General features: G+C 41.6%; 1 protein-coding gene across 2 annotated transcripts in view; it reads left to right on the forward strand.

Annotated features, from left to right (window-relative positions):
• MICU2 (mitochondrial calcium uptake 2) overlaps positions 1-22,984 on the forward strand; it is a 138,651-nt gene that overhangs the window by 49,154 nt on the left and 66,513 nt on the right. The window contains exon 1 of one of the 2 annotated variants that reach the window (XM_046903041.1): positions 18,987-22,735. The exons of the other annotated variant lie outside the window; for it this stretch is intronic. The gene's annotated coding sequence lies outside the window, so the exon portion shown is untranslated. Of the gene's footprint in view, positions 1-18,986; positions 22,736-22,984 lie in introns of those variants that run through there. 2 annotated transcript variants of the gene reach the window in all.

The following is a 22,984-nucleotide window of genomic DNA, read 5'->3' on the forward strand; positions in this document are numbered from 1 at the left end:
ACACCTACATCATTTGCATATCTAAATGAATTACTGTATCACAAATTATTTTAATCTGAGATGTAATCAGCCCATCCCTTTATGTTTGGAATATCCATAGAATAAGCTTTTCTGGTGCTGATTAGACTGTGCTGTTATTTGACATGCCATTTTCTTCTCTTCCCACTGCCTTTTCTGGGTGTTTTCTTCCCCCATATTCTTCTCAATAGCTGTCTTTGGACTTATAAGTTAAATACCTGATTCACTTTGTACATAGCTAGTGTCTTACGATAATGTTACCAGGGAATTGGATATATTCTTTCTTTTATTAAAAAAATAATAATAAGTAGTGACTTGAGATACAGTTCTATGAATTTGAGGCTTGTGTTCCTCACCAGCAGAGGAAGGCCAGAACAACAGTTATTGAGTCTCTGTTGTTTTCAGTATCTGCAATTGGAAATGGAAGTGAAGGCACTTCTACGTGCTCTGTTTGAAAACACACGTCCAAAAAAAAAAAAAAGAAAAAAGAAAAAAAGTTATATTGAATTCACCAGATTACAAAATACTGTGCAGATAAAGTGTTTTATATACAGAAAGTTGAGGTAAAACTTCAGAAATTGTTAGAATAGATCCCTTAGTTTCCTGAGCAGGAAGATGGGTAAAGAATGAGCATAGCACAGGGCCTGGGTGTTCTGAAGGGTTGTGCAGATAATGTGTAATTTGAAACCATTGCATTTGTATTCTCGGAGAAATCCAGAGGTAATCAAAACTGCTAACACAATGAGTTTTGTTGAATGTATTAGAAAAAAAGGAGTAAGAGCCCTTAAAAGTGCTTTGAAGTTTTGCTTGCACGCAGCATAGCACCATAATAGCCATCAGGTGTAATCTGGACAAAAGGGACTTTGATCTTCTTGTCTTGCTGGAGTGGGCCACGTTTTGAGGCAAGATCTCCAGTCTTCCAGCAAACAGATGCACAGAAAGGGGATTCGCTTCAAATTTACCTCCAGTTTGTGCTTTCTTACTTCAGGCTTTGTGCCTTGTAATCGTGTTGCTAGTTTTGTTACTGAAGATTTTTAACTCTTTGCTAAAATAACATTCTTGGTTTTCTGCTTTTTTTGCCCAACAATTTAGTAACAAAATTGTTCTTAGAGAAGCATAATACGTCAGCGATGATGTAGCAGAGCCTCTTCAGAGTGGAAATGTTGCTGTCGCTGCCTGACACACTGTTTATCTGCTAAGTGCTGTATTCAGAACTCAGGAAACTGATATTCACATTCTCAGCAGTCATGCTTGTGATTGGATCTGTCACAAACTGGCTGTTATTCTTCTGCAGAGTGAATTTTCCTTTTTCAGTGTGTGAGAAACATTTGCTTTCCTTTTTTTCTGCCTTAAAATATTCGAGAAATGAGCTGCCAGCTGTCGTACATTATGTACTCTCCTACATCAAGAGTGCCCAGAATTCGTACCAAGAGAAGTTCAGATGCTGGTGGTCTCAGGAGGAGTTTCTGGTTTTGTCCTGCCCTTCAAACCAGAGCTACAAACTCAAGCGCTGTGCTTACCTGGATCAGCTGATGGGTGGTAGCTGCCCACGTGAGGAAGGCTCAACCTGTGCACTTCACATTGTCCTGCAGACACTTGTGCTGCTTGGGTTGGGCCCTTCGGTGCCTTCAGATAAAGTTATTTGAAATAAAGTATGAAAGCTGTATCGTTGTGGCTTATTTAATGTGTTAAAATAGTTGAGCGTTGACTACATTTTAAATAGCAGAAGATGGGATGCAGCGCCATTGCTGTGTGTCCTGCTCAGGAGTGATAGCACCTATCGTGCAGAAACACTGACAAATTTATGCCTATCTCCTATGACCGTGAAGAAGGTCTCCAAATATAAGCATAAGCACCTCTATGCTTATCTTCCATTTTCTAGATTTTCTGAAACCATACATCCGTGGGAATGGTTGCTCTCTTTTAGCCATTTAAATGAAGTGCTGGATGCTACAAACATGAGTGTGGGTGATAACTATGTGGCTGCTGATCAAAGCAGCTATGGAGGCAGCGAGCCCTCTAATGACCCAGGTGACTTTTATTAAAAAGTCCCCAGGAGCCCTAGGCTTAATCATACAAGATAACTGTACTTTGAACACATGTAAACTCACCCCATGTTGTCCATTCTGACTTGTAGATGTACCTACTGGCTTGTGAATGTAATAAGCAAAGGACCCGACTTGATGATCCAGGGGGCCCTCTCCAGTCTTACTTTTTTCTGTTTCTGTCTCATGTTAAATTTTTCTCATTTTTCTCCATTTGGTAGAAATGCTCCAAAAATAGGAGTTTTATTTTTTCTTTCCTCTAATTATGCTCCTTTGGTTCCTTGTGAGTTTTTTGTTTTTTAAGGCAGAGGTGCACTTGCTACTCATTATGTAAAGGAGTTTCTCTGCAGGATTTCTCCCATTATAACATTGTAGTGGTCTATGGAAAGGCGGTTAAACATGTCAAGTATGTCAACGTGAGTTCTGTCCCTTTGGAGGAAGGCACAAACTTCTGCATTACGTACATTTCATCAGGTTTTAAAATTTGAAAACACTTTGTCATTATCAAAGATGTGCTGAAAAGGAAATAGGCTGCTTTGTGGTAACCATTGTGATGCACTGTAGTGCGTGTTTGGCAATGAAAACACACTTCTGTACCTTGATGACATTGTCTAGGCTTTTGGAGGGTTGGTAGAGACCAATGTCTTGCCAGATGAGGCGTTTCAAAGCCAGTACTGCTTTCAACACCATCCTGTCTGAAGCAGCTTATTCCTTACCAAATAAGCTGGAATTGCATCTGTTCTGGTGGTAGGATAGGTGTAACAGCGGAATGTCATCACTGCTTTCACAGATACCATTGGAGCACTCTCACTAACTAGACCAGAGGCATCCCTGAACTCAATCATACATGAAGCTCAGAACCCATACGGCTCCATCTGTACTTCATAAACAACAGCATGGGACAGCCGGTGTACTCCCAGCTCCTGCAGCTTCTGTCAGAGCTGAGACAAGGCTCTGTCCTGCTGAATATCCAGTAACTGTCTGTCTGTCTATCCATACTCCCTATTCCATCCATTGCCCAGGTTCCTGGGCCAATAATACTACTGTGTGCAGTGGTTCTGCGTGCAGGGCCAGCTGCAGTTGTGTCAGCCTGCTGATGCCTTCAAGCTGGGAGGGCAGTCGTCATCTTTATATTCTACCAGAGAGTGTTTTTACAAAGCTACAATGGGTCACATTAACTCTTCCAGTTACAAAGTCAGAAATGAAACGCATTCACCTGGCACTCTGCTTGGAGCTGCAGCGGATGGCAGTGGTAGAGCTTCATTTCCTCTGAGCTCCAGGAAAACAGGGTAAAATAATGCAAATTAAGGCATTTTTTTTAGTCTGCCCCATTATTGCTATCAACTCCTTCTTTGGAATTCTTGCATGTAAGTCATTTTAGAAGTGACACTAATGTAATACTGCAGTGCCCCTAATAAGGGAGATGGTCTTTGTGGATTGTAAGCTAAGAGTTAATGAAAAGGAGACATTGGCCAGGAGATGTTATAGAAGGTGGCTGGACTTCTTTTATCTGAGAATAACGTATGCTAAATGGTTTGTAATAAAACACTGAGCTGTTGACTCATATTTTCCTTCATTAAATAAAATAAAATAGAATACCTTGAAATTTAGAAAAAATAAATGTAGGAGAAAACTGCTTCATCAAACACTAAATTGACAAGAATTGTGGTTGGGTGACTCAGAGTCTGTAGCCTTAATGGATTTCTGGCAGAAGCCGTAAGTATAATTAAAGAAAAACATCCTAAAAACATTTTTGTCAGGATGTGGCAGCACAGATTGCTATTTCAGATTTCTAGAAACAAAATGCAGAGTTTGTTTAATTTCAGATCAGTATTCCAGACTGATAGCTTAAGAGTGGCTGATGCTTCAGCTTTAAAGAAAAGGGGCATTATGAAGCCACATTGGAGGTTTTAAGCTACTAGTTGGCAGACTTGCCTGTTGAGTCAGAAGGTGGCAGAGCTCTGTTTAACTGCATTTTAGCTCCATGCACTTTGAAATGGAAGTGCTGGTATTGCTTTGTTCTAACGCAGAGTTCTGCATTAAGCTTCCAGAGATTAGAAAGATTGGGCTGTAGGGTCACTGGTAATCTATCTGTCCCTGTATGCAGGCACTGAGGTAGCCAGTGTTTGCTGCTGGGATGGGCTGAGCAGACTCTTATAACGTTACATCAATAGTGTAACGAGGAAGGAAGACTGAAATCATACAAATGTTATTAAAAAGCGTTTAACGCAACACAAAGTTGCTATTTAAAATTGATAAATTTGTAGTTTTCTTGCAACTAGGATTTGGAAGCAAATGTTTTGTGTATGTTCAATAGGTAGAGTTTGTGGATGTTTGATGAACATGGTTCACAACTCATCCTTAAGGGTTCACAAAAAAAAGGCATGAACACGTCACACATCCCAGACACAGCAGTGCTGACTGTTTGAGGCTGGATATTAAGCTCCAGGTAAGTGTGATTTGAAGTGGCAGGATTACTTTGGGGAAAATGAGCGGGGTTTTGTGGCAGGTTTTCTCATGGCAGCTGTATGAAGCTGCTCAGAAGTGTGGAGTGCTAGAACTACTCCCAGCAGAGATGGATTATTGGAAAAATGCGAGTGAGGTGGGCAAAGCTGCCTGATAGATTGCAAAACCATATGATAAATTATACTGATCACATGCATATGGCTCCCATATACGTAATATATGTATATTTGTGCACAGAGCTTTATTCCTCCCCCCTGACCCCCACACTTTCTTTTTTTTTACTTTCTTTTTTTTACTTTTTTTTGGTAGTAAAATTCAGAGCAGTGAATTAGGAACGATACAATCAGATATAAAAGGATTTAGAGCTGTTTAGGTGACTTGGCCAACAGCTGGCAAGTGCGGTTCACTGTGGAAAAATGTGAAATAATTAGTCTGGGAGCAAGAAACCAAGGAAACACAGTGTGTGCAGAAATGGAACAATCATTCAGCACACTGACTAGGAGAAGGATTTGAAGGTTATTGTGGAAAAATCATTGAAACCATGAGGCTTGTGCACAGCTGCAAGAAGTGAGTTACTAGGTTGTATCAGAGGGATAAAACACAAAATAGGAGGCTATACAGTTACAGGAGTGTTAGGCTCCATCTGGCACAGTGTGCGTAGTGTTGGTCACCGTGCCGTACAAGGCAGATTGTCTGGGAAAGGGGGCAAAACTTGGAACAAAGATAAATATTTTGTGTGTTAAGGTTGTGGATAAGGTGATACTGTCCTTTCTCTGTATGAGATCAAAAATGGGAATAACCTTAAAGATGGAGCAACAAAGTAGGAGTGAACAACTTAGAACTTCACAGACTGGTGAGCATCTGGAGTAGATTATTTCAGGAAGGCTGTTGGTACACAGAATGTACATATGTTATGTGGGCTTGGTAAAGAGAATTAAAAAGAGTGGCAGTGATAAGACTGTGGTTGAGACAGGCGTGTCTTTCCATCCTCTCTTACAATGACTTTGGGTGACCAGAGTTTTCCGAGTGATTGTAGCTTTTAAAGGAGATAAATATATGTGAGACTACCATTTCTATCTATGAATTATGCTTCTGCATCTGCTAAGCCTGTATTTAAACACATTGGGAGCACCTATGTTGTTCGTGCTGTGTATTAGCAATAACATGCTCATTCTGCCCAAGCGCTGTTATGTTTCAAAGCCCTGCAACCAGAAGCTAAGGCTGTCTGCTTAGTGCCTCTGCGATGCCACGTCAGGATAATGATGCACAGCATACCAAAGGTCTGGAGATCTGTTCTAGGCTCTAGAATCCAGAGCATCTGCTGCTTTGTCAAGTTTGGTTCTTCCATTAAAAAATCTAGGAGGGAAAAACCCATGGATATTGAAGAATATGGCATACGGAGTATATGTAAGTGGTAAAATCCTAGCTCAGATGAGAAAATATGCTAAAGCAGTGGAATTATTTTAAGTAAAAAACTTTTTTAAAGATTCAGCACTTGGTTTAGTGCATACTTAGCTCTCTCGTTTCTTGATGCTTACATGCAGCAGTAAAGCAGCATGTGAATAATTGAAGGGATAACTCCATACACTTTAGTTCTGTAGAAGAAATTACTGTGAGTTAAACTTAGCTCCCTGTATCACTGGATCTACAACAAACCCAGAGGGTGATTGGGCTGTCGTTAGAGAAAAGAGCTTGTCCAACATGGTGTAAATCATTAGCTTCTCCTGGGAACCTTGCCCATTTTACCCAGCTTTATGAATTTTGGAGCCGTTGCCCTGTTGTCACCTGCCTGTAGTGGCATGGAACATTCTCCCACAATCTCTGTGTTCAATATGCTACGTTACTTCTCTTGGAAAGCTTTTGTGGAGGTACACAGCAGAACTCCACACTGAATGTTTGTTGCAGTTCTACTCTTCAGATGGTAACTGTTGAAACCAAGATACAGAGCCTCTGAAGCTGATGTCAGAATTTCATATACATTATATATAGATTGTCAAGGGAGTGGAAGAGCTTAGAAGGGGAGTTACTGAACCCGGGAGCTCTGTAGACAGCAAAATGAAGCCAGTGTGCATGGCTGTTGTGCTTCCTCTCTTAAGGGATGAGACAGTGGAACAGGTTGCCCAGAGGAGCTGTGGATGCCTCCTCCCTGGAAGCATTCAAGGCCAGGCTGGATGGGGCTGTGAGCAACCTGGTTTAGAGGGAGGTGTCCCTGCATATAGCAGAGGGGTTGGAACTAGATGATCTTAAGGGTCCCTTCCAACCCAAGCCATTCTATGATTCTGTGATTAACTCCTGCATGATAATATAGTGCAAGCGTTGGCTGGCATGCAGCCAGCCGTGTGCATGCCTTCAAGGAGATTTCATGGGGCCAGGAGCCGCTTCGTCTCTGAGCAGAGCTGTGCTGCGCTGTGCCACTCGCACAGGATGGAGGGCACAGGCATTGCGAGGTGGTGCAGTGTTTTGTTCAGAAATAACCCAAAGATATCACTCTTCTGAACTTAATGCTCTCAAAAATTTCATATGTATCATGAAAAAAGTTCTTTGTGCGGTTGTCATCTGTATCATACGGTGTTGATCTTGCAGGAAAAACCTCGATTTAACTCTTAGGTAGAGTGTTTTGTTTTCCAGTGCTCATCTTCTGTAATGTCAAAAATCTACTTCTCGTCATCTGCCCAGGAACTGCCAGCAGGTGGATTTGTTGGTAGGGAAAACTTTGTGCTACGTGTTAAGACAGTGGTGGCAACCAGATCATATTTACAGGAGCTTCATTCTAGAATTTAGGATAAAGTTAACAAAAACCAAATTCCTACTGTGTTGTTTTCACTCATCCTTTCAACTATCAGCTTTTTGTAAAGGATCTCTAAATGCAGATATAATCCATTTAAAGCAGGTCATTACAGACTCTGTGACTTGCCAGAAGCCGTGTAGAAGCAGTGCTACCTTTTCTTAATTATTCAGTGTCTGCAGCAGTGTGTGTGATGGGAGGCACGTGGAGCATGGGCTGGGAGTGAACCATCTGCGAGTGCTTCTGCAGGAGGCTCCACAAAGAGCAAACTGACTTAATGGAGCTAAAAGCTGGAAACTTAAACAGTAAATTCAAGCCATAAGGGAGATGGAGCGAAGAGACCCATGCACAGATCTCCTCTGTCTCCCCTGTCCTCCCAAACAGGCCCTTGTTTTCAGCCAGACGTTTTTCAGAGCCTTGCCATGCGTTAGTGCTATGTTAGAGATACACAGTGCTCTATTCATCTGTATTTAATGCCCTTAGATGCCTTACTGAGGAACCTGGTCCTTACACTGCCTTGGAGTCAGTGAAAAGAAGTCATCTTCTGCTGTGGGTCTCTACCATTTGGATACCAAAATGGATTCTGTTATTGCTGTGACCATAGAACCACCAGCCCCCAGTTACTATATCACTTCAGGAATGACTCTAAACCAAAGATGCCTTTTAACATATTAATCTTTAATATTTAAATACAAGAAAACCTGCTTTTCAACTCCATTGCTTTTGACCCACTTCTGAAAATAAGGTCACTTCACATTGTTTCCAAGAGCTCAAGAGTAGCCCATACAGTTATTAGATACGGATCTGAAGAGCTTCACATGTTACCTCAGGAACGGTTCTGCAATCATTAAAATGCTCGAGCTGGATCTACGAGATCAACAAAGTGTGAGAAAGTAGATCAGTTTTGAGTACAACCACGTATCGTTTAGTTGGAAACGTGCAGCTGCAGTTTGGAAGAAAACAAAATATATAGCAAGCACAATGCTGTTATTCAGCTCAAAGTTAAAGCATTTTTTTCCAGCTATCAATTTACAGCTTAAGATAATGGATTTTGGCAGTGTGCAGAGCTGTTAAGTAATGTTTATTAAAATGGATAAGAAAGGACTTAAGAGGTGGTCTGTAAAAGAGAATTTTTAAAGGACTGGTTAGTGGGATAAAGAAATGGCATTTTCTCCTAGAATTGAAGTTTTATATCCCTGGACAGATCATTAATGAAAAAGATTGTGGTGATATCATCTTATTATTTAGTAGTTCATGAAATGATATGGAAACTGTACCTACAGAGGCTTTTTTTACCTCTACTGTGAGGCTGAAAAAGTTGTGCGTGTTAAATATCTATCCTGGAGAGAGAAATAATCAGCTGCATTTAAGTTTCCCTTAGTCACAGTACTAGCTTATAATTTGAATTAAAGTGAACATTCCCAGGGTCTATTATCCATTGTGCAGCTCTACACAATAGGCAATAGTTGTGTGAAACTCTGTGCCAGAAGTCATTAAAGTTGCTAGAAGTTTGCATGGACTCGAGGAGTTGTTGGGTAAGTGCCAGAAGGTGATATAACTGAGGGCTATGAAATGAAAAGAAACCACATCCAGCTCAGGATGTCCCGGAGCTCAAAATAGATTTAATACTGAAGGAATATTTTTATTCCTTTCTAAGCATTTGCTTGTGGCCAGTGCTCGAATGTATGCAGACATGCTGCTGCTGGGGCTGAAGCACAGCATCGTGCTCGTTCAGATGCTCTGACCCTGCAGCCCCAACCCACGGGGATGAAATGGACTTCAGCTCTGAGCTTGTGCTGTCAGCTCCATCCTTCTGGTATCGTCTCTGCCCAAGTTCAGGCATATATCTAAATGTTTTTAAAATACGTCTGTGACAGGGCTAGAGGCATGAGTTAAGTCTTACTGGGCAGGTGTGCATTTATTTGCTTTTTTGAATAGAAGTGCTTTTCAAACCCGTGCATCTGCTGGCAGGTCACAAAGCTGAAATATCTGAGCTGGCAAGTCAGGGCTCTGCAAGGCTGGGGCGAAGGTGTGCCAAGGCACTTCTCCTGCTGTGAGAAGGACATCAGTATAACTACTTCAGATGAGTATTTTATAATCAGCTTTAATGCCATATGTATCCTCCAAAGATTTCCTCATTACAAAAAAATTAAATATGACTGAGTTCATAGATTGACTTTCATTTGGGCTGGCTGTTTTCGCTGTTTTTCATGACCAGGAAAAATACTAAAGCATGATGACAGTGTTGTGTTGATGTAGCACTGTGTCTGCTTGCAGTAAGGAGCACCCTGGCGCCCTGTTCTCCCCTGCAGATGTTCCCCAAAGGTCCCCAGCCAAAAGCAGATGGTAGCAAGGAGAGCTGGAGCTCGGCTGAGTGCATGCACAGTGCAGTGGAAACCTCAGCAATCTGCACTTCTCTTTCACTGCCATTCAAATTGAGCAGGGTTTTTTTCCTGAGCTCATTAATACCAACCTTGTAATTGCTTTCTCCTCATCTCACTGCTGACTTCAGAGCACTTTTATTAATTTTTTGTTCCCCAGAACCATTTTCAAGTTTGGCAGTTGCAGGGGAAATGGCATCTCTCTATTCATGGCAAAAATGGACGCTTCCACAGTTAATAAGCAGGAGTCAGATGGGTAGGGGTGGGGTGGGCAGGACACAACTAATTACATTTGTCTCCTTTTCTTTGTGTTGCAAGGTACATACTGATTGCACTGTTGCATTTTAGCGTTGTATGAAAGGAATGGCTTTAATACTTCAGATGCTATAGATAAATAGATAATATCCCTATTTTTTAAATCAAGCAAATTCTACGTTTTTATGCTTATGTTCTTTATGGTGGGTCCAACCAGCGTATTCTTTGCTCTTAACCTGCTCTCGGCCCTTTCTCTGTATGTCATCCTGAAATGTTATGGCAAATAGTGAATTAGCACATGAACTTTCCCATAGAGGTGGTGGGTACCCCATCACTGGAGACACTCCAGGTCAGGCTGGATGGGGCCCTGGGCAGCTGATGGAGCTGTAGGTGTCCCTGTTCATGGCAGGGGAGTTGGACCAGGTGGCCTTTAATGGTACCTTCCAGCTCAGATGAATCTAAGATGATTCTATGATGATGGAATTGATTCTCACAGAAAAATTATTCTGGAGAATTTCAGCAGCGCCTTAAGTTAGAAAATGTGTTTAGCATGGTGAAGTCTTCATTGTTTGTGTGAGTTATTTCTAAAGCCAGTTTTATAAGGCTTGAACAGATCAGTGAAAGATGAAATCTGTTCCCCTGATGTATGCTGAAATAAGCATCAGTACAGCTCCAGGATGAGTCTGTTTTCCACGGCTGATCATCGGCTAGAAATCCAGTCATCTATTTGTGCTTTAAAATGGTAATGCTGGGTGGTGAATATTCTCAAGCGGAGGAGGGGAAGACCAACTTGCATTATTTTTAGTTAGCACTGTAAACATTTACAAACAGGCAGTCTGTCTTCAAAAAATGTGGGCATGCCGGAGGTCTCAGGGTTTCCAAGAGGTTGTTTGAACAAAGGTTGGACAAATACAGCGTTAATTTGACTTAATCTGTGCAATCTGGTTTTTATGCAGTTTTTCCTTCTCGAATTAAATGATGTGTTCAAACTGTTCCCCAAATGAAGCCCGAGGTAGCAATACCCTTAAAAATTCTGAAGGGGAGGAGAAGGGAGAATTGCATCAGATTGAGTTCTGGACCTCCCAAAGACACAAAGTGTTTGTACAAACAGCCCAGGTTGCTTCCAATAAGGCTGCAGCTGTGATAAATGCACCACTGAGGTCTTGAAGAAGAAAACCAGCAGGTGCTGGGTGACCTGCTGCAGTGCGCTGCTGCTGCAGAAAGGTGCAGCCAGGATGGCTGAAGACAGCTTTACCTCTGCTACACGGAACGTCACACAGAAACAGATGACTCAATGGCTACAGGGCTTGGGGTGTTTTTTTGGTGGGTTTTTTTTGGAGTTTTTGGTTTTTTGTTTTTGTTTTTTTTTTTGTAGAGTGAGGTGCTGCAGAGGAGAAAGTAACACTTTGTTGTGACCTCGCTGATGCGCTATTGGTGCAGCAGTGATGGGCTTTGAAGGGAGGATTAAGTAATGCACACCCGAGCTTTCGTCATGGAAGGGAAGTTCAAATCAGAGGTTGGAATTTATAAACAGTAGTAAAAAATGGTGGATTCACAGCTCTGTGGTAATCAGGAATGCGCCAGGTTTACACTGTTGTAGGTATTTGTTACGTTATTACAGTATTTCATCCAACTTTCAGGATAACCGTGATTGAAAATACTCAATAGAAGATGGATCTCACATTTCTCTAATGCAAGTCTAATATCATGAGCAGCCATGCCCTCGATGCCCAGTTCAGAGGCAGTGAGACATTCTGTCTTTGCAAATGAAATGTATCTATAAATGTAATGAATTCAATGAATGCAGGATTCTGTTACCTCCTTTCAGTACCCTTAACGTCGTCACCTGTTCTGGTTTTTTATGCAGGATTTTTTTTTTGCTAGAAGCTACCAGAACCTGATTATAAAAGCTCTGACCCACACAGCAATCTGCTAAGGTGCTTCTTATCAGCTCGGAGTATGGTGCACTCGGTATTCTACTCAGGACTTGAAAGACTGCACAAATTTTTGGAAATCCTCTGAGACAGTAATGCTTGTTTAATTGATAATAAATATGTCAACTTGAACAAGCAGAATTAGAGATTTCTGAGCAACGTCACTTTTTTGAGTCTTTTGACTTAGAACACTGAGAAAACAGAAGATAGTGTTGATGAAAATTGCTAATTAAAGAGAGGCAATGGCAGAACTGTGGGTTTCTCCAGTGCTTCTTTATAGCCATTCTTCCTATGTGCTATCTCTGTGTCAGATAAAATGTTTTAGAAGAACAATTCCACATAGGTAGAAAGTTTAAAAAAATAAGCGAGACTAGAAAAAATAAGTGCAGTCGTTGGAAAATACAGTGTGTTTTGAGCCATGCCAGTTTTACACATGGCATTGTCACGAGTTCTTTCACTCCTCCAGAAAACAAATGATTTGTTTAGAAGTAAAGTCAGCAGCTTTATGGAGAAATAAATATAACTTTACAACTTAATTATAGTATAAACATTTCTTGTGGCCAAAGTGCCTTTGTTGTTATGGCTGTATTAATCTTGGAGGACAGACGGATGTAGGTTTTGGGTCCCTCTTGGGACCTGCTGGGTCCCCCAAGCACGAGGCTGACCCGTGCAGTGTGGTGATGGCCATTTGTCATGGATGTGGCCAAACCTCTACTAAAAAGTGGAAAGAAAGGGAGAAAGAAAGGAAGGAACGCTCTGAAGGGATTCTCTTTTCTTTCTCTGCACATTGTTATTCTCTGATTAGTTTACCACAATGGAAGTTTTACCTAATAGTGTTAGTTTGCTGTATACAAAAGGGAAGAGTTTCACACATCACAGATGCTGGTTAACGCTTCGAGAGGTTTGATGGTAGATGTCTTTTCTATGGCAACCTAATCCGCTAGCTCCCTATCGGTTATGCCACCTTTTTAGCTACCAGACTCTCTGAGAACTGAGGAATCATCTTCATACAACATAGGTAAAAATGGGGTTTAAAATATGCAAGACTTTTTATAGAGTGTATAGTGACAGATTCAGCTAAGTATTTATTCAGTTTTCAATCTGATTGCTTATGCAGAAGAACCCAGAGCCTAGCTTGCTTTTTGTGTTTTCTTAATTCACGTACTTCTTTTTGCCATTTGCACGTCTGTCTTGGAAAATGTCATTATAAAATGGCTGGAGAAAAGCCTGGATTCCCCCCTTCCCCCAAGGAAATTTTCAAGCTTTTGAGGGAGCATTAATGTGATTAGCATTGTAATGGTCACATTATCACAGAAGGAAATTCTGACTCGTTCCCAGCACTGTATTCCTGTATTTCCAGCAATCTGTCACATGTAGGATTCCCAAATATGTGTCCTTAGGGGAATCTTATTTTTGGAGTATAGGCCATTAGTTGGGCTTTTCTTTGTTTTAAACAATTCTTTATGCATTCTTTTTTATCTCACAGTATGTATAGCAAGAGTTCCTGCAGTTGCATGCCCTTCCCTGTTTTGTTTTTCATTAAAAAAAAACAACAAAACATACTGGAAAACTTTAATTCCTTGACTGTGAGTTGTTTTTTAAGCCTCTTTACTGTGCACAGACATCATAGCAATGCATAAGTGGTATCTACGTTGGCATGATGAACAGGAACTTGTGGCACTGTCAGTGCACATGTGGAATAACAGGAGCCTTCCAGCTCCAACCTGCAGATCCTGTGGCCAAGGAGCTCTGTATCTCTATGGGGAATAAACCTATTGCTTCTGTCTCAGAGTTGAGCACCAGCTCACAGAGCTTTCTTCCAGAGTTCACTGTGTTTTTTAACTGAATTTTCTTTTGATCTAAACCCTCAAAAAGGGATACTCTGAAATTTGACCAGATTAATAAAGAGCAAGAAGTCCTTTAAAAGTATTTGCAGGTTTACTCAATAGAAATGCTCATTTACAGAGATCAAAAAATGGCTAGCTTGCTTAACATTGTCATCTTTTTGTTATTGTTCATTATTATATAATGACAGCACGATATGAGCTTTTTTAAGCCTTATGTAAGCATCCTGGTTTGAGATGCATTTAAACCTCCATATGGAAACCTGTCTCTTAGTCCAGGAAGGTAAAATCACAGGATAGTTCTGCTTTGCGGTGGACCCAGTGCTGGGATGGACATCCCCTGGCAGGGTGAGTCCAGAGGACTCAGGTTAAAAATTGGCTGGTTCCAGACTCTGTCTTTTCAGTGCGTAATGACATCTGGCAGGCAGCGTGCTGTGGTGAGGCTGTTCTCCATGTGGTTTTCTGGAAGGCACTGCTTATTCAGCCACTGTTTAAAACATGGGTGAGGTGCAAACATGTGAACAATAGTGCTTACAAAAAGATTAGCATTCTGAAAAGTGTTTTGGAAATACACAAACTGCAGTTGTTTCTGATGACAGGGAGGCGGTCCGTGCCCAGTGCTCCTCCAGGAGCGCACACGCCGGCCTCAACGCACCATGGCAGCGTGCTGCATTCTCAGGAGAGTTGGTTGTCTGGTGTTTTATTTTTTTGGTTTTGTTTTTGTTGTTGTTTGCTTTTCTTTTTTACTTCTCTGCTCCCATTACCACTAAACCAACCACTGTCTTAATTCTCAAGCCATTGTATTTACCATTTCTTTCTTAGCCTTTACATAGCTTACCACAGCCATCTTCTTTCTAGTCTCTCTTATTATTATATTGATGACCTGGATGAGGGCATTGAGTGCACCCTCAGTAAGTTTGCAGATGACACCAAGCTCGCTGGAAGTATTGATCTGCCTGAGGGTAGCAAGGCCCTACAGAGGGATCTGGATAGTCTGGATAGCTGGGCTGAAGCCAATGGGATGGGATTCAACATGACCAATTGTCAGGTCCTGCACTTTGTCCGCAATAACCCCAGGCAACACTACAGGCTTGGGGCAGAGTGGCTGGAAGACTGTGTAGAGGAAATGGACCTGGGGGTGTTGATTGATGCTAGACTGAACATGAGCCAGCAGTGTGCCCAGGTGGCCAAGAAGGCCAATGGCATCCTGGCTTGTATCAGAAATAGTGTGGCCAGCAGGAACAGGGAAGTAATTATCCCCCTGTACTCAGCACTGGTGAGGCCGCACCTCAAGTACTGTGTCCAGTTTTGGGCTCCTCGCTGTAAGAAAGACATCGAGGCCCTGGAGCGTGTCCAGAGGAGGGCAACAAAGCTGGTGAGGGGTCTGGAGCACAGGCCTTATGAGGAGCGGCTGAAGGAGCTGGGATTGTTCAGTCTAGAGAAGAGGAGGCTCAGGGGAGACCTTATTGCTCTCTATAACTACCTGAAGGGAGGCTGTAGTGAGCTGGGGGTCAGCCTCTTCTCTCGGGTGACTAGTGATAGGACTAGAGGGAATGGCTTCAAGCTGCACCAGGGAAGGTTCAGGCTGGACGTTAGGAAATACTGCTTCTCTGAAAGGGTGGTCAGGCACTGGAATGGGCTGCCCAGAGAGGTGGTGGAGTCACCGACCCTGGTGGTGTTCAAAGAGTGTTTGGATGTTGTGTTGAGGGACATGGTTTAGCGGGAACCATTGGTGAAGGGCAAATGGTTGGACTGGGTGATCCTGTGGGTCTTTTCCAACCTTAACGATTCTATGATTCTATGATTATTCATACGTAGACATGCATATATTTAATTATGAACATATTCAACAACCATTAAATGTTAACACAATACATTCATTTAATTACAACACTATCTTATTGCAAATTTAGCCTTTTTTTTAAACACTGTGAAATTCAACAACCATTAAATGTTAACACAATACATTCATTTAATTGCAATACTATCTTATTGCAAATTTAGCCTTTTTTTTAAACACTGTGAAATTCTGGACTGTCTGCTTGCATAATACTGTGTCAGATCTAACTCCCTTATCCTCAGCTTTTCATCCCTTTAGTTATCTTTTGAACCTGTACTGCTTATTTCTCCTATTGGAAAGTCTCTCTTTCTCATCGTCTCCCAGTCTTGCTTTTTGGGATGCATTTTCTTCCATCAGTCTACCATTCATTCCATGAGCAGTTTGTTTTCTCTTGTAAGTTCCTACTTATTTGCAGCATTTCCAGGATTCATAAGTTTCCCAGTTCAGAACAAAAATTTGTCTATCAATTATCTACTCTTAAAGCCAATTAACCATTTCTTCCTGTATATACAGTTGTTACAGAATCAAGCACTATGACAGCAAAAAGCTCTGAAAGCTATAAAACATCACATAAAAATATATCACCTTGCAGTTGGCATGAGTTGGACCACAATTACACCCACAATGTGGGAATAGTTCAGATCAGAATTACATAGTCCCGAAGTGAAGGGCATGCAGTTAAGCTGATGTTAAACTGTGATGTAATTAATGGATTCCCTCTTAACATAGTTCAGAACAGATCAGATAGAGCTACTTTCCTGCCTTTCCAAACAAAGGGAGAAGCAATTCAAAAGGGGCATGTGCTTTCTTCTACAGTGCAAACACACATATAAGGCAAACTTCTATCAACTTGAGAAACCTTAAAAATCTGTATGCCCAGTGTAAGCAGACAGTTCTGCATGTCCCCTGGTGCTCTGTACAAACAGGCTGCTCAGGGAGGTGGTGCAGTCACCATCCCTGGAGGTATTCAAGAAATGTGGAGATGTGGCACTGAGGGACATGGCTAGTTGGCATGTTGGGGATGGCTTGATGGTTGCACTTGATGATCTTAGTGGTCTTTTCCAACCTTGCTGATTCTGTGATTCCGCAATTCTACAATTTAGTCCTTGTAGACTGACATGCTCAGCAGCATCCAAGCCACAGAGGTGGAATTAGTAAGTAGTGCAGTGTGATAACTTGCAAGTTGAGGTGTAAATATATGGTTTGTTAAATGTGTTGGTTCTCTGTCTTTTTAAAGCTTGTGGACCTTGTCTGCCTTTGTTATGTTCTGTTGGTGGAAATGTGTTAGTTTCTGACTTCTTTTGAAGTTTACTTTAAAAATGAGCTCTGCTAGAAATGAGAGTTCTAGAACTGAATTGTAAAAATTAAAAACCTTTCAAACTGAGGCTGTTTTCTGTGTTATCCTTATATCCAGTTTTATTCTGCATTTGGAACAGTTCTAGTAACAGAAGAATACCTGCTGTGTGTACACCAGCTTGTTCTAAACATAAAGAGTGGAAGAGAAATATTCATGCAAAAATGTCAAGGTTTTAGGTGCACATAAACTGTTCACTTGCTCCTTCAAACTTAGCTGCCCCTAGCCAGTATGGGACAGAAGAATTGTCCGGGCAACTGTCTGAAAGAAGGAAGGGGAATGGTAGCTGTTATTGCCAAGAGAGAGATGCAGCTACTTTCAGAGTATTTATATTGAGCGGCGCTGCTCCATCCTCATCTGCCAGTTGCACTAGCCAGTTCTTTAGGAAGCCCGTTTCTGTCTCATGAGTGATTCCTGAGAATTCAGAGGTCTCAAGATTATTAGAGTTTCAATTTGCTAAACAGTCATTCACATACTTAGAACTTTTTTCAAACACCTGTCATAGACTCATAGAGTATCCCAAGTTGGAAAGGACCCACAAAGATCATTTAGTCCAAGCTCCACAAAGGACCACCCAAAAATTAGACCTTATGTCTGAGAGCGTTGTCCAAACACTTCTAGAACTCTGGCAGACTGGGGCTGTGATCACAGTTCTGGGCAGCCTGTTCCAGTACACAACCACTGGCTCAATGAAGAATCTGCATAAGCTAAAGCGTATCAGTGATATTGACAATGGGTTTGAGTGTTTCCTCGTCAGGTTTGCTGATGACACCAATCTGTGGGGTGCAGTCGACACACCAGAGGAACGGGATGCCATCCTGAGGGTCCTGGACAGGCTTGAGCATTGGGCCCAGGTGAACCTCATGAGGTTCAACGAATTCAAGTGCAAGGTCTTGCTCCTGGGTTGAGGCAACCCTCACTACCAATACAAGCTGGGGGATGAAATGGTTGAGTGCAGACCTGGGGGTACTGGTGGATGGGAATCTGGACATGAGTAGCAATGTGCCCTCGCAGCCCAGAAAGCCAACTGTATCCTGAGCTGCATCCAAAGCAGCGTGGCCAGCAGGGCAAGGGAGTGATCTTGCCCCTCTGCTCTGTGCTGGTGAGGCCTCACCTGGAGTACTGCCGGAGACACATGGAGCTGTTGGAACACATCCAGAGGCGGGCCACAAAAATGATCCATGGAATGGAACACCCCTCCTACAAGGACAGGCTGAGAGAGCTGGGGCTGTTCTGCCTGGAGAAGAGAAGGCTGTGAGGTAACCTGACAGCAGCCTTTCAGTATCTAAAGGAGAGCTACAGCTTCACTTTAGCAGGGTCTGTGGTGAAAGAACAAGGAGAAATGGTTTTAAGCCACCCTTCAAGAGGGTAGATTTTGTTTGGATATAAGGAAAAAGTCTTTTACAGTGAAGGTGGTGAAGCACTGGAACAGGTTGCCCAGAGATGTGGTTGATGTCCTGTCCTGGACACTTTCAAGGAGAGGCTGGATCAGACCCTGAGCAACCTGATCAAGCTGCAGATGTCCCTGTTGGTTGCAGGGGAGATGGACCAGATGGCCTTTAAAGGTCCCTTCCAACTCTAAGGATCCCATGATTCTCTGAATTTAGATGTCACTGTGATCATTATTCTGGGCTATAATCAGACCATCCTTCTCCAAGGCATAGATTCTGAATGCTCCAAATAAGTGCTTGTTTTCTCTTCTTTCCTGGTTTATTTTACATCCAGATTTCTTCTAACAGGTAAAAAAAATTGACTGTTGAAAAACCTGATACAGCTTAAATCATTTCATAAAACCATTTTGATTTTCTTTCATCTTTACCTCAATATTGTTTTTGGTAACTCGTGCATTTGGTTGAGATTCTGCATAATAAGTGGCTCACATTCTATACTGTGAAAGCACAATTCTTTTTTTTTTTTTTTAATGTATATATCTTCTTCAATATTGAAGTCCTGAGCTTTCTGTAAGTCAAATATTTGCATCAAATGGATGTCTTGTCAAGACCCTTTTTTTGTCTCTAAATCATTCCATCATATGAAACTTCTAAACCTTGAGCTCCAAGCTTTATCCTCTGTGCATTCATCATGCATGCTAGGTATGCTAACATGTGCAGCAGGGTCTGAGGTTAAGTTACATTTTCTGTTATTTTGATCATTTCAAATTGGATTGAGTTGAAATCGATATACAGTACTGACACAAGTTAACTGCAAAGTTACAGAAATTTGATATTGAGTTGCTAAATCCATTTGTAGATCTATTATGAATTAATGGAAACAAACCTAAGGCTGCCAGAGAGCCTGCTGGCACCAACTGGATTTTAATTACATCCTACACATTGGTTTGGTTATCCCTACAGCAGACAAAATGAGTGATGAGTGGCACAAATTATCTCTTCCAGATTGATCCTATTTTCAGATGAGAAGAAAAAATGTTTTGTAACTTATGTTTCCCTCTATGGGAAAGGAAATGTGGAAGAAGTTGTGCAAGTGGCAGAGGAAAGGAGGTGAAAGGATACGGTGGGAAAATAAGAAAATTATGTGGAAAGGAATATGGAAAGGAGTTCAGAAAGGAAAGGAACTGGATAATGTAGTGTATTATATATGCAGAAAAAAATAAAGATGAGAAAAAAAAATACTTGCAAATTGTTTTAAATTTTAAGAAGAGATTCATATATGAGCTTATTTTAAGTCATTTCTAAGTCATACCCAGCTGCAGATATTCGAGGTTGTACACATTTTGGATGGATGCAGAATTTGCTTAGCAGCATTACCAAAATCACATTGGTAAGAGTAATCAAGGTTTTATTTATGTAACCCTTCATGTTTATAAATGTATTATTTAGAAAGAAAAAAGCTGAACAATGGTTTATCTTCATATAATGTTTTCACTCAACTTAAGCATGCTATGTTCCATACCAAGAATGATCAAAGCCAAAAACCGAACACCATGCATTCTTTATTAGCCTGCTAATTTAAGAAACTGATGCACGAATTCATTACACAAATTTGAAAATTAATTTTAAGAAATAACGTTACTGCTCTTAGGCAGTACTCAGCACGGGAAGCCAAGGAGGCCATGGTGTTCAATAATGCCCACAGACACTAGCAGCTGACCATCATGCCTACTGCAGAGGGAAACACTTGCATTCTTGTAGAGTCCTTTTCAGGTCATTCAATTCTAATTTACCATCCGCTATCCTAGCTTTACCATTTACATTCTCAAATTAATGCTGGAAGTTTGACATAAAACCACAAAGGGGACTGAATTCCAAGTTAAAGCTGAAACTTCAGTGCTAATGCTTTTGGCTGTGCTTCGGTGCTGCGGAGCATGTGGCGCATGGGAACACCCACGGCTGGGTGCCCTTGCCGTATCTGCACACAATAGACCAAGTTAAGGATGGAATTTCAGCCTGAGCCTTAACATTAATGCCGCATAGTTTTCTGTTGGTTAATTTCTTCTTACACAGCACTGTTAAAGACAAAAATAATCCTAAGTCAATCACAAAGTCGTTTTCAATTATGCTTACAAGAGTCTTTTGCAAATAATCACAACAGATTATTCTCACTCATTGCATCGAAGAAGACGTGAATTTTGGTATCCTCATTGCCTTGAGTTTGCCCTTTTGGAAACCGCTGAGGTGTTTGATTACAGATACTTTAATATCTGAAGTCCCATTTTAAATGCATAATTGATTCCCATTGTATACCTATCTTTGCTTGAAACTCTGTAGACTAGAATTAAAGAGGAGAACACTGCCTTTTGCCACGTACATGCATTTTTTATTAGCAAAATGAATGCTTTGTCAGTGTTTTTAGAGATGTCAGCAATGTCAAATTGTTTTTATCTGAAGGACTCATTGAATGACTCAGGAAAAAGTACCTGGAAATTTTTCAGGACTTAATTGAAGTGGGAAGGATACAGGATTGTTGAGAGAGAGGGAGAGAGCTCCTCTCTGCATGTTGTAAGTGGGTGCTTCAAAAGAACATCAGTCTTAAAATTTAAGTGGTTGAATCAGCCTTTTCTTGAAGACATAATTTAAATTCAGTCTTTGATCAGATATTTGGAGTATTGATTAAAATGGTAACGCAGCCATTTATCCCCTTGTGAGAAGAGAGGGATGCTTCTCATCTTAAAAAAAAAAAAAAAAAAAACTGAAAACTTTCTACTTCTTCCCACATATTTTCATCTTTTGCATTTTGCACACCAGGCATCTTTGCTTGCAAAGACGGAAGAGATACATACTGGTGAAGAGAAAAACATTGATGGAAGGGTATTTACAGCTTTACAAGAACGTGTAAGCTGCTATTTCAGACTTGACTATATTTTGCATTTAGCCACGACACGTCTTGTACCTGCTTTGCAAAACCTGTGTTGCCTGCTTTCTGACATAGTCAGTCTGCTTTCGCTCAGGCCTAGGGGCTGTCTGAAGCCACAACTTGATGGCTGGTAGTCCAGAGACATCGAACACCGTGTGGTGGAAAGAACTGTATAGTTGAAGCAGAGTTTTGTAATTAAGCTCCTGAACACCTTCTGAAATGACTTTTCTTGGTTTGGAGAGTAGTCATAGTAAACAGCCAACTATGCCCATACAGTTCATTTAGGTTATGAGAGTTTTGTACCTCTGCACTGCACTCCATGGCCTGCAGCGGAAGGCACTTCTGCCTCAGCTGCAGCACCAGGCGTCGGCCAGCTGCAGTATTCCATCTTTCTGTGTGGGTTCACAGAATCATAGAACATCCAGAGTTGGAAGGGACCCACAGGAGTCACTGAGTCCAACCCGGGCTCCACACAGGACCACCCAAAATCAGACCCAATGTCTGAGTGCACAGTCCAAACGCTCCCTGAGCTCCGGCACTCGGGGCCGTGCCCACTGCCCTGGGCAGGCTGTTCCATGCCCACCGCCCTCTGGTGCAGACCCTTTCCCTCACCCCCAGCTGCCCTTCCCCTGATGCAGCTCCATGCCGTTCCCTCGGGCCCTGTCGCTGTCACACAGAGCAGAACTCAGCACTGCCCCTCCGCTCCCTGTGAGGAGCTGCAGCCGCCATCAGGCCTCCCCTCAGCTCCTCTGCTCTGGGCTGAGCACACTCAGCTGCTCCTTACATGCCTTTCCCTCCTAACTCTTCACATCTTTGTTGCCCTCTTTTGGACTCTCTCTAATAGTTTTATGTCCTGAAATGAAATAAGCTGGCTCAGAGCAGGAGCAGCTATGTATGCCATCAGGTCGAGTCCATTGCAGCCTGCACAACCATCTGCACTGTCCTGAGACCCAAGGTGATTCCCTATATGTGTCAGCTATTTGCAACCCACATAGCTGAGCAAAGGTCATGGAGTTGACAGTACTGGAGTGTTCGTTAGGTCCCTTGATCAGCTAGATGCTTTTGAAAGAGGTCAAGGAAGTCATTTTTGAGCACCAAGTGTTAACAGTGGAGAAGAAACTAAAGTCATGCTGTTTCAGCACAGTGGAATTGTAGCAGAAATAATAAATGCACGTACTGATGTGCATTGGCATTTACATGTGGTTGGTTCCATTGAAACTGCTGGATTTAATGCAATAGTATTGATATATCTCTGTTCTTGAAATGAAATTTTGTTGTACAAAATGTCTGATTACATTTAAAAAAAAAAAAAGCAAACATAATTTTGATCCTAAAATAATTCTACAATGCAAGTAACAGTGATGTTTGCCTTTTAATCTAACAGAAATGATAACAGCAGATTATGGAGGCGTTTGTTTTGCCAGCGTCTTCGTGTTGAACATAATCTTTCATTATAAAAATAAAATTTAAAAAAACAACCTGGAGCATATTGCCACAAGGTAACGTTTACTTTTCCTTTTAGATCTAAGGGGAGTTTAACTTCATTCTGTTCTTTGTTCCACCGCTGCATCTATAGCAGCGAATTTGTCTGCCTGTACTGATGTTTGATTAGTTAAGTCCACTTATTCAGTTCTGGATGGGGAGCAGTTCAAAGGGCGAACATCCAGCTGCATTCAATTTAATTAAAATGATATTGAATGTATTTGTCAAACTATAAGTTATGTAGCTTGCACCTGAGAAGTCATCAC

This window comes from Gallus gallus, chromosome 1, assembly GCF_016699485.2.
Source record: "Gallus gallus isolate bGalGal1 chromosome 1, bGalGal1.mat.broiler.GRCg7b, whole genome shotgun sequence".
NCBI classification, from domain to species: Eukaryota; Metazoa; Chordata; class Aves; order Galliformes; family Phasianidae; genus Gallus; species Gallus gallus.